This window comes from Myotis brandtii, unplaced genomic scaffold, assembly GCF_000412655.1.
Source record: "Myotis brandtii unplaced genomic scaffold, ASM41265v1 scaffold3518, whole genome shotgun sequence".
In the NCBI taxonomy this organism is placed as follows: domain Eukaryota; kingdom Metazoa; phylum Chordata; class Mammalia; order Chiroptera; family Vespertilionidae; genus Myotis; species Myotis brandtii.
In genome coordinates, this window is record NW_005363534.1 from 124,733 (window position 1) to 135,433 (window position 10,701).

General features: G+C 44.8%; 1 protein-coding gene and 1 pseudogene across 1 annotated transcript in view; both read right to left on the reverse strand.

The window, feature by feature from the left end:
• PHKA1 (phosphorylase kinase, alpha 1 (muscle)) overlaps positions 1-10,701 on the reverse strand; it is a gene marked incomplete at its 5' end in the record, with an annotated part of 145,270 nt that overhangs the window by 60,063 nt on the left and 74,506 nt on the right. The window lies entirely within an intron of this gene.
• Positions 4,129-6,764, reverse strand: LOC102242770 (annotated as a pseudogene).

Below are 10,701 nucleotides of genomic sequence, written 5' to 3' on the forward strand. Positions count from 1 at the left end.
CGCCATCTTGGTTGGCAGTTAATTTGCATATTGCCCTGATTAGCCAATGGGAAGCATGTTGGAGGTACGGTTAATTACCATGTTTGCCTATTATTAGATAGGATGTTTTCAAAATTTTCAGGTAGATACCCAGAAGAGGGATTGATGGATTATTTGGTAACCCTATGCTTAGTTTTTTTCAGGAACCTCCATACTGTTTTCCAGAGTAGCTGTACCAATTTAAATTCCCACAAGCAATGAATGAAGGTTCCTTTCTTCCCACAACCTCTCCAACACTTATTTCTTGTCTTGTTGATAATAGCTATTTTAACAGGTGTGAGTTGGTTTTGATTTGCATTTCCCTTATAACTAGTGAAGTTGAGCATCTTTTTATATATGTTAGCCATTTGTATGTCTTGGAAGAAGTGACTGTTCAGATCCTCTGCTCATTTTCAATTGGGTCCTTTCTTTGTGTGTTTGTTGTTGAGTTGTATGAGTTCTTTACATATTTTGGAGATTAACCGCTTATGAGAGGTATCCCATTGGGTTGGATGCCTTTTGGTTTTGTTACTGTTTTTTGTTTTTCTGTGCAGAAGCTTTTTAGTTTTATATAGTCCCAATAGAGGCCTGGTGCATGGATTCACGCACTGGTGGGGTCCATTGGCCTGGACTGCGGACATCCCCCGAGGGGTCCTGGATTGCGAGAGGGTGCAGGCCAGGCCGAGGGACCCCCACCAGTGCATGATCAGGGCCAGAGAGGGACCACGGGAGGGCTCCAGGGCATGTCTGGCTCATCTCGCCCAGTTCTGATTGGGGCTGGCCAGCTGGGGAGGGACTGCGGGAGGTTGGCCAGCCAGGGAGGGACCCTGGGAGGGTTCCAGGGTGTGTCCGGCCTGTCTCACTCAGTCCCCATTGGCCGGACCCCAGTAGCAAGCTAACCTACTGGTCGGAGCGTCTGCCCCCTGGTGGTCAGTCCACGTCATAGTGACTAGTCAAATGGTTGAATGAATGGTTGGACACTTAACATATTAGGCTTTTGAGTTTTGGAGAGACCAAGATGGCGGCATAGGTAAACACCGCAGACTGCTGCCGCAAACAACCACTTCAAAAATACAACTAAAAGACGGAACGGACATCACCCAGAACCACAGGAAGGCTGGCTGAGGAGAGACTCTTCAACTAGAAGGAAAAATAACAGCACACCGAGGCTCAGAGGAGGCGCAGTGTGGAAAAAACTCAGGTGCGGAGGTGCGCGCGCAAAGCGGGCTGGTGGCTGAGAGCGCGGTTGTCGTTTTCGGTCAGGGGGGAGTCTCAGACTCTGAGCTCCAGATACGGGCGAATCGCTGGGGACTCGGACTCAAACGGGAGAAGCGGGAGTGTCTGGCATCAGTTGGAAGGCAGCTTTCCCTCCGAGGTTTGCAGCGGTTCCGGGGGTTCTGAGAAGCAGAGCCTCTGGGAACGGGACTGAGAGGGGCCATAACCGCTCCCTCCGCCCGCCCGCCCTGTTGAGCCCGCCCCGCCCAAGCCCTGCGCAGAGCCATTTGCCAGATCGCCTCAGGCAAAGGCTAGATTAGCACCTCCCCAGAGGACAGAAGTTTTCCGCGGCAGACACAGCTGATTCACACAGCCAGTCGGCCTGGTGGTCAAATCCCTCTAGTATTAACTACAACAATCAAGGCTCAACTAGAACAAGACTGCGCACAAAGACCACTAGGGGGTGCACCAAGAAAGCATAAAAAATGCGGAGACAAAAAAACATGACAGAAATGGACGATATAGAGCTAAAAAACGCAATTTTGAGGGCTTGCAATAAACTTCTGGAGAGCCTCACGAAAACTAATGAGACCCTCGATGCTATGATAAAGAAACTAGAAATTAAGCATACACGCTCTGAAATAAAGAATATTACACCCAATAGCAGACCAGAGGAGCGCAAGAATCAAGCCAAAGATTTGAAATGCGAAGAAGCAAAAAACACCCAACCGGAAAAGCAAAATGAAAAAAGAATCCGAAAATACGAAGATAGTGTAAGGAGCCTCTGGGACAGCTTCAAGCGTACAAACATCAGAATAATTGGGGTGCCAGAAGATGAGAGACAGCAAGATATTGAAAACCTATTTGAAGAAATAATGGCAGAAAACTTCCCCCACCTGGTGAAAGAAATGGACTTACAGGTCCAAGAAGCGCAGAGAACCCCAAACAAAAGGAATCCAAAGAGGACCACACCAAGACACATCATAATTAAAATGCCAAGAGCAAAAGACAAAGAGAGAATCTTAAAAGCAGCAAGAGAAAGAAACTCAGTTACCTACAAGGGAATACCCATACGACTGTCAGCTGATTTCTCAACAGAAACTTGGCAGGCCAGAAGGGAATGGCAAGAAATATTCAAAGTGCTGAATACCAAGAACCTACAACCAAGAATACTTTATCCAGCAAAGCTATCATTCAGAATTGAAGGTCAGATAAAGAGCTTCACAGATAAGGAAAAGCTAAAGGAGTTCATCACCACTAAACCAGTATTATACGAAATGCTGAAAGGTATCCTTTAAGAAGAGGAAGAAGAAAAAGGTAAAGATACAAATTGTGAACAACAAACATGCATCTATCAACAAGTGAATCTAAGAACCAAGTGAATAAATAATCTGATGTACAGAATGAACTGGTGATTATAATGAATCAGGGACATAGAAAGGGAATGGACTGACTATTCTTGGGGGGGAAAGGGGAATGGGAGATGCGGGAAGAAACTGGACAAAAATCGTGCACGATTTAATTAAAAAAAACATATTAGGCTTTTATTTTATAGGATTCACTTGTTTTTGCTTTTATTTCCCATGCCTTTGGGGTCCAAATAACATAATCCTCTCTAAAACCAAGGACCATAAGTTTAGTATTTATATATTTTATTGTTTCAGGTCTTATATTTAGGTTTTTGATCCATTGTGAGTAAACTTTTGTGTGTGGTGACAAATAGCAATGTAGTTTCATTCTTTTGCATGTGGCTTCTGTTTCTTTTCGTTCTTTTTTTTCTTTCTTTCTTTTCTTTTTTCTTTTTTTTGCATGTGCCTTTTCAATTTTTCCAGCACCACTTATTGAAGGGGCTTTCTTTTCCCCATTGTATGATTTTGTCTCTTTTGTCAAAAATTAATTGTGTGTATATAATATCTGGATTTACTTCTGGGCTTTCAATTCTGCTTCATTGATCTGTGTGTGTGTTTCTACCAATACCATGCTGTTTTAATTACTGTTGCTTTATAGTATAATCTGAAGTCAGAGAGAGTGATATATCTGGCTTTGTTCTCTATTTTCAGGATCACTTTGTCTATTTGGGGGTCTTTTTTGGTTCCATACAAATGTAATAATTTTCTGTACTCTTTCTTTGAAACATGCCATTGAGGTTTTAATTGGGATTGCATTAAATCTGTATATTACTTTGGGTAATATGGCCTTTTTAACAATATTGATTCTTCCATCCATGAACAAAGAATATCTTTCCATTTCTTTGTGTCTTCTTCAATTTCTTTTAATAATGTCTTGTAGTTTTGAGTGTATAGGTCCTTCAAGCCCTTTGTTAAATTTATTCTTGGTATTTTATTCTTTTTGTTGCACTTCCAAATGGAGTTGTAGTTCTCACTTCTTTTTCTGAAATTTCATTGTTAGTATATAGAAACACAATGGAGTTTTGAACACTATTTTCTATTCTGCAATGTTAGTGTATTTGTTTCTAATAGTTTTTGGTAGAGTCCTTAAGGTTTTCAATATAAAGAATCATGTCATCTGCAAAAAGTGACATTTTTGCTTCTTCTTTCCTAATTTGGATGCTTTTTATTTCTTTCACTTGCCTGATTGCTCTGACTAGGACTTCTAGAATTATGTTGAGTAAGAGTGGTGAGAGTGGGCATCATTGTTTTGTTCCTGATTTTAGAGGAAAAGCTTTCAGTTTTTCACCATTGAGTATGATATTGGCTGAGGGTTTGTCAGATATGGCTTTTATTATGTTGAGGCACTTTCTATACCCACTTTATTAATTGTTATCATCATAAATGGATGTTGTATCTTGTCAAATGCTTTTTCTGCATCTGTTGATATGATCATAAGATTTTTTTATTTTGTTAATGTGGTATATCACATTGATTGATTGGTATATGTTGAACCATCCTTGTACCCTTGCAATGAACCCCACTTATTCATAATGTATTTTTTAATGTATTGTTGTATTTTCATCAGAGATACTGGTCTGTAATTTCCTTTTGTGTGTTGTCTTTGCCAGGTTTTGTCATTGGGGAAATGTTGGCCTCATAACATGTGTTAGGAAGTATTGCAGCTCCTTCTATTTTTTAGAAGAGTTTGGGAAGGCTAGGTATCAAATCTTTGAATGCTTGGTAGAATTCCCTAGTGAAGTCGTCTAGTCCTGGATTTTTACTTTTTTTGGAGGTTTTTGATGGTTGTTTCAATGTCCTTACTGTTGATTAGTTTATTTAGAGTTACCAATGCTTGGAGTTTCAGTCTAGGAAGGTTATATATTTTTAAGAAGTTGTCCATTTCTTCTACATTTTCAAGTTTGGTGATAGAATCTTTCATAGCATTCTTGTGTCATTTTTTTTGTTTTGTTTTGTTTTGCATTTCTGTGGTGTTCCTTGTAGCTTCTCTTTCATTTCTGTCTTTCTTTTTTTTTGGTGTTGAAAACCAAAGTTAAAGATTTATTACCCACAAGAGGGTAATCTGCCACGCAGAGCTGCTGACCAAGGCCCTGCACTGTCTATCCTTGAATGTCACCTCTTGCAGCCCGGGGTCCTCAGCTAGGTCTCCCGGAAGCCTGGCCCCTGGGCACAGTCTGTGTTTGGGCAGGTCACTTTGCCAGTTCCTCTGCCACCAACTTGCGCATCTTGTCCTTGAGGTAGGCACCCTTCTGCAACTCAGACCTGAGCTCCAGCCACTTGTATGGGATGTCCACCACCAGGAATCCAGTGGCCAGCACATGGTACTGGACAAGCACAAAACGCCCCAGCAAGTCTTTGCTCTGGCTATTGAAGTTAGGGAACTCCCATCGCAGGAAGGACAGCCTATTGGCCTTGGTGGCCAGCAGCTGGCTGCCGGAGTGTGGGGTGAAATGTGGGGCCACAAAGTCTCGCAGGGGCAGAAACTGGCCTTCAGTGTCCAGCACTACCTCAGTGTCAAGAACCCAGCCATATTGCATAGCCATGGTAAAGTGGCCCGTCAGCACCCCCCAGCAGCCCCTTCAGGGTCTCATGCAGCTATTTCTGCAGAGATATCACCTTCCTGTCAGGGGCTGCGGGCCTGGGCACCAAGGCTGAGGCCAGCAGCAGGGGCCCCATGTACTCAGGGTGCTCTAGCCGGGCAGTGGCATTGAGGTGGAGTAGCTTCTGAAAGGTGCTCTGACCCTTTGGGGACCCATCACCTCGGAACTGGGTGGGCAACTTGGGGTGGAGCACGGCCTGGAGCTCTGAAGGGCTGGCCTGCTGCAGCACACACAGGGCCCACAGCACGTCCACCTGCAGGTCCAGGTCCAGGTCTGCCTGCTGATACCCCAGCTTCTCATGCACCAGGCTTGCTCTGGATGGAAGTTCAGGCAGGAGAAGGTCAGAAGCATGTTGCAGAGGTCTGGCATGGGGATGCTCTGGGCTCTGCTCAGGATGTGCTGAGCAAAGGCCTCAAAGAGGGGCAGGTTGAACCACTTGAGGATGGCGAAGGACTTGGTGCATCTGGCCACCTCGCCGGACATGAGGCGGGGCATGTGGGGCAGCAGTTTAGCGGCCAGGCACTGGAACACCTGGGTCTGGTGGAAGTCAAGTTTGCCATAGGCAGAGGCCAGGTCCAGGAGGACGCCTTTGATCAGGGGGAAGGGTTTCTGGACAGGTGGAAGGAGATGGCCCGCAGCAAGGGCACGGACTGCTGGTTCTAAGCTGCCAGCACCACCAGCTCGTCAGGGCCGAACTGCTCTACCAGATCTAGGCACTTGTCCTCCAGATTGTTCATCAATGACGCCTATCTTCATCATGAGGGCCACCAGCGTGCGGCCATCCTCGATTTCTGCTCAGCACTACTCCAGGTTCAGGAACAGCTCGGACAGCAGCTCCTAGGAGCCCTACTCCTACATGTAGGCGGTGCTGAACTCCGCCAGTAAGGCCAGGTGCTTGTACTTGAGCCTGTGCACGTGCCAGTGTACCTCCTGTTCCACTGACAGCAGCTCCTTGGAGGCTGCAGGGAGTGCCAGTGCGTAGAAGCTCCAGAGCAGCTTCAGAAGGGTCCCATGCCAGACCACGGTTATCTGACTGTTGATAAGTTGGAGAAGTTGCTGAAAGCAGGCATCCTGTATGAGCGAGCTAGGCTTTGTCCTCTGACTTCTCAGAGAGCACGTGAGAGAGCTTGATGAGCACAAGGGCCGCATGGCTCTAGTGCAGGCAATGGCTACCACCAAGCAGCTCCAGGAGCTCCTCTGGCCTAGTGGCCGTCTTGATGAGCTCGTTCACCTCCTGGCACTCTGGGGAGGGGGTAAACACTTGTTCCTTCTCCAGGCGCTGTGACAAGGAAGCTGGGAAGTGGTAAATGGGTGAGGTAGCTGAGGAAGTTAGAGTCTTATGGGCTACCCTAGCCAGTCTCAGTTGGCCAGCTGGAAGCCCAGCAGGGGCTAGATGAGCAGACTCTCTCAGGAGGCACTGGCATCGCTTCACCAGGCGAGCTGCCATGATGGTCTGAGTGGCAGGGAGCTGTTCCGGAAGCTGCTCCAGACCCTCTATGCCAGGGGTGGGCAAACTTTTTGACTCGAGGGCCACAATGGGTTCTTAAACTGGACCGGAGGGCCGGAACAAAAGCATGGATGGAGTGTTTGTGTGAACTAATATAAATTCAAAGTAAACATCATTACATAAAAGGGTACGGTCTTTTTTTTTTTTTTTTAGTTTTATTCATTTCAAACGGGCCGGATCCGGCCCGCGGGCCGTAGTTTGCCCACGGCTGCTCTATGCACTGGTGCTCCCCGTAGCCTCCAAAGAGCTGCTGTTGGTGGAGGTGGAGCAGGAGGCACGCTGGTGCATGCACAGGCTCAAGTACAAGTAATTCCAAGGCCCTAGAAACAGCTCAACAGTTCCTATCCAAAGGCCCCACTCACACCCGCCTTCTTGAATGGCAGTCTGCCAGGGCCACCGCCAGCACCACGGCTGACCTCCATGTGTCCTGAACAGAGCACCGCAGGAAGCAAGGCTCACCGGATTTCTCCCTCTCTTTCATTTCTGACTTTGAGTCTTTTTTTCTTTTCTCCTTAGTGATTCTAGCCATAACTTTGTCAATTGTATTAATCCTTTTAAATAACCAGCTCTTTGTCGCATTAATTTTTCTATTGTCTTTTTGTTCTCTATTTTCTTTAATTCTGCTCTAATTTTTATTATTTTCTTCCTTCTACTGACTTTGGGCTTTGTTTGTTTTCTTTTTCTAGTTCTTTAAGGTGAAATGTTTAGTTGTTTATTTGAGATTTTTATTGTTTCTTGAGGTAGGCCTGTAATGATACAAACTTCCCTATATTGCTTTCACTGCATCCCACAAGTTTTGATATGTCATACTATCATTTTCACTTATCTCTATATATCTTTTGAAATCCTTTCATTTTATTTTATTTTTTTAAAATATATTTTATTGATTTTTTACAGAGAGGAAGGGAGAGGGATAGAGAGTTAGAAACATCGATGAGAGAGAAACATCGATCAGCTGCCTCCTGCACACCCCCTAACTGGGGATGTGCCCGCAACCAAGGCACATGCCCTTGACTGGAATCGAACCTGGGACCCTTGAGTCTGCAGGCCGGCGCTCTATCCACTGAGTCAAACCGGTCAGGGCCCTTTTATTTTTTTTCTATCTCTTCTTTTTTTTCTTTGTTTAGTAGCATGTTGTTTAATTGCCACATATTTTTTTATTTTTTACTTCATTTTTGCAGTTGATTTCTAATTTCAAAGCCTTGTGGTCAGAGAATATGCTTCACATGATTTCAATTTTCTTGAATTTGTTCAGGCTAGTTTTGTGTCCCAATATATGGTCTATCTTTGAGGGAGGCAAATGTCAGGGTCCACTTTACTGAGTGCTGTAGCATGAAACAGGTCAGAAGAGGAGACAGGCCATGGATGGACACAGACTTCTTTGAGGTTTTTTGCTGGAGAGGGATGAGGACTGGCTACCAAGGATGGAGCTCCCAGGGCCTCGAAGGCAGGGTGACAGCCTGGCTTCTGTCCCTCTATACCCAGGAAAGGCCCTGCAGCAGAGCAGGAGCATCTAGGAAGGCCCGCCTTCCTCCCATTGAGCTACTGAAGCCTAGCCTTGCTGTCTGCTCACTCGCAGCAGGGGAAAAATGCCAACCTAAATGTTTATATGACAGGAAGAACAAAGGGAACAGCCTCAGGGTGAGAGGTGTGGGCACCCCAGGAGCAGGGCTGGTTCCAAAGACCTAGGCCAGTCTGCTGAGCTGCACTGGCTGCACCCTGTGCCACAGCCTAGGGGCTGCAGGGAGGGTGGGCCTATAGCCAGCTAAGCACCTGGACCAGAGGATACTAACCAGCAGAGGTTTTAGCTTCTGGCTTTTATTGGTTCCTTGTTTTCTCAAATCTAGCATTTAAAAAGTCACCTGAGCTGGTGGTTTTATCACAGGGGAGGTGGGGGTGGGCAAACATTCATTCAGGAGTAGGCCACCAACGGTGTTTGATGGCTTCTTCACTTGTAGCACCAGGCCAAGAGGCTAGCAGCTAGCGCCACACTGATGGTCAGAATGAACTGGAGGGTGGGCTTGCTTAGCACAGCCAAAACTATTCAGAAGGGGCAGTTGCTGCCCTCCAGGCTACCTTTGTCTTGTTTACTAGTAGCAGCATAATAGGGGCATTTATGTACATCTCTTTTCCCATTGTACACAGGGAGCACATCTTTATCCCTGGCTGCCTTGAGAATTCTTTCTTTGTCATTAATTTTTGACAGTTTTAATATAATTTGCCTTGGAGAAGACACTTTTGGCTTAAGATATATAGGTGTTCTGTTTGCTTCTTCTATAAGAGAATCTAGTTGTTCCATAGGTTTGGGAAGTTTGCATTGATTATTTTGTTTAAATGTGCTCCCTGTTCCATTTTCCCACTCATCTTTTTCTGCTATACCTGTTATTCTTACATTGCTCTTTCTGATGAAATCAGATAGTTCTCATAGAGTTCTTTTTTTTAACTCTCAAATCTCTCTCTTCTTCCACCTTAGTCATTTCTAGATTTCTATATTTGATATCACTAATTCTTTCCTCCATTTGGTTTGCTCTATTTCCTATGCTGACTAGTTCATTCTTCATCTCTTTTATTGAGTTCTTCACCTCCAAAATTTCCATTTTTTAATAGTTTCAATCTTTTTGGTAAAGCAATCCTTTAGTTCATTGATTTTATTTCTGAGTTCATTATAGTACCTTGCTGAGCTTTTATTTTGAGGTGTTTTTTTTTCAGAACTGCATCTTGAATTCTTGGTAATTTAAATAACATATTTCCATGTCTTTAAGTTCAATTTCTGGATATTTCTCTCTTTTTTTCTGAACTACAATGTTACCTTGGTTATTCATGGTGTCTGATGGATTCTTTCTTAGCTTAGGTATTTACAGGAATAAAATCTGCTTTTATAAAAAATTAAATTTATTGGAGTGACATTGGTTAATAAAATTATATAGGTTTCAAATGTACAATTATTCAATTGTACATCATCTGTATATTGTACCATGTGTTTATCACCCCAAGTCAAGTCTCCTTCCACCACCATCTATTTGACCCCCTTTACTACCTCTCCCAACTCCCCTTACCCTCTGGTAACCACTATACTGCTATCTTTGCCTATGAGTTGTTGTTTTTTATTGTCTTGTTTGTTCATTTGTTGCTTTCAGTTTTTTTATATCCCACATATGAGTGAAATCATGTGGTTCTTATTTCTGACTTATTTCGCTTAGCATGTCAATCTCAAGGTCCATCCATGTTGTCACAAATGGCAGTATTTCATCTTTTCTTATGGATGATCAATATTATATTATATATATGTACCACATTCTTTAAATCCAATAATCTACCAAAGGATACTTGGGTTGTTTCCATGTCTTGGCCACCATGAATAATGCTGCAATGAGCATAGGCGTGCATATATCTTTATGAATAAATTAGACGCCGGGTGCACAAATTCATGCATGATATATGTACCCATTCTTTAAATCCAATAATCTACCAAAGGATACTTGGGTTGTTTCCATGTCTTGGCCACCATGAATAATGCTGCAATGAGCATAGGCGTGCATATATCTTTATGAATAAATTAGACGCCGGGTGCACAAATTCATGCATGAGTGGGGTCCCTCGGCCTGGCCCACGATTGGCACCAATCGGGGGGCCAGCCTGCCAGGGGGAGGAACCATAGGCGGCCGGCCGGGGGGAGGGACCGTGGGAGGTTGGCCCCAGCAGCAAGCTAACCAATGGAGGCTCTGCAAGGAATTGGGCTCCCTCCTCCCTCCTGTCTGGGTCCGGGGTGCATGTGAATGAGATTTGCGGCTGTCAGGGCCCCAGCAACAAGCTAAGGCACAGCTGATTCCACGAGGAATTGGGCTCCCTCCTCCCTCCTGTCTGGGTCCCGGGTGTGGGGGAACCAGATTCAGGGCTGTCAGGGCCCCAGCAGCAAGGTCTGGGTCAGTGCACTTCATAGCTACCGGCCAGC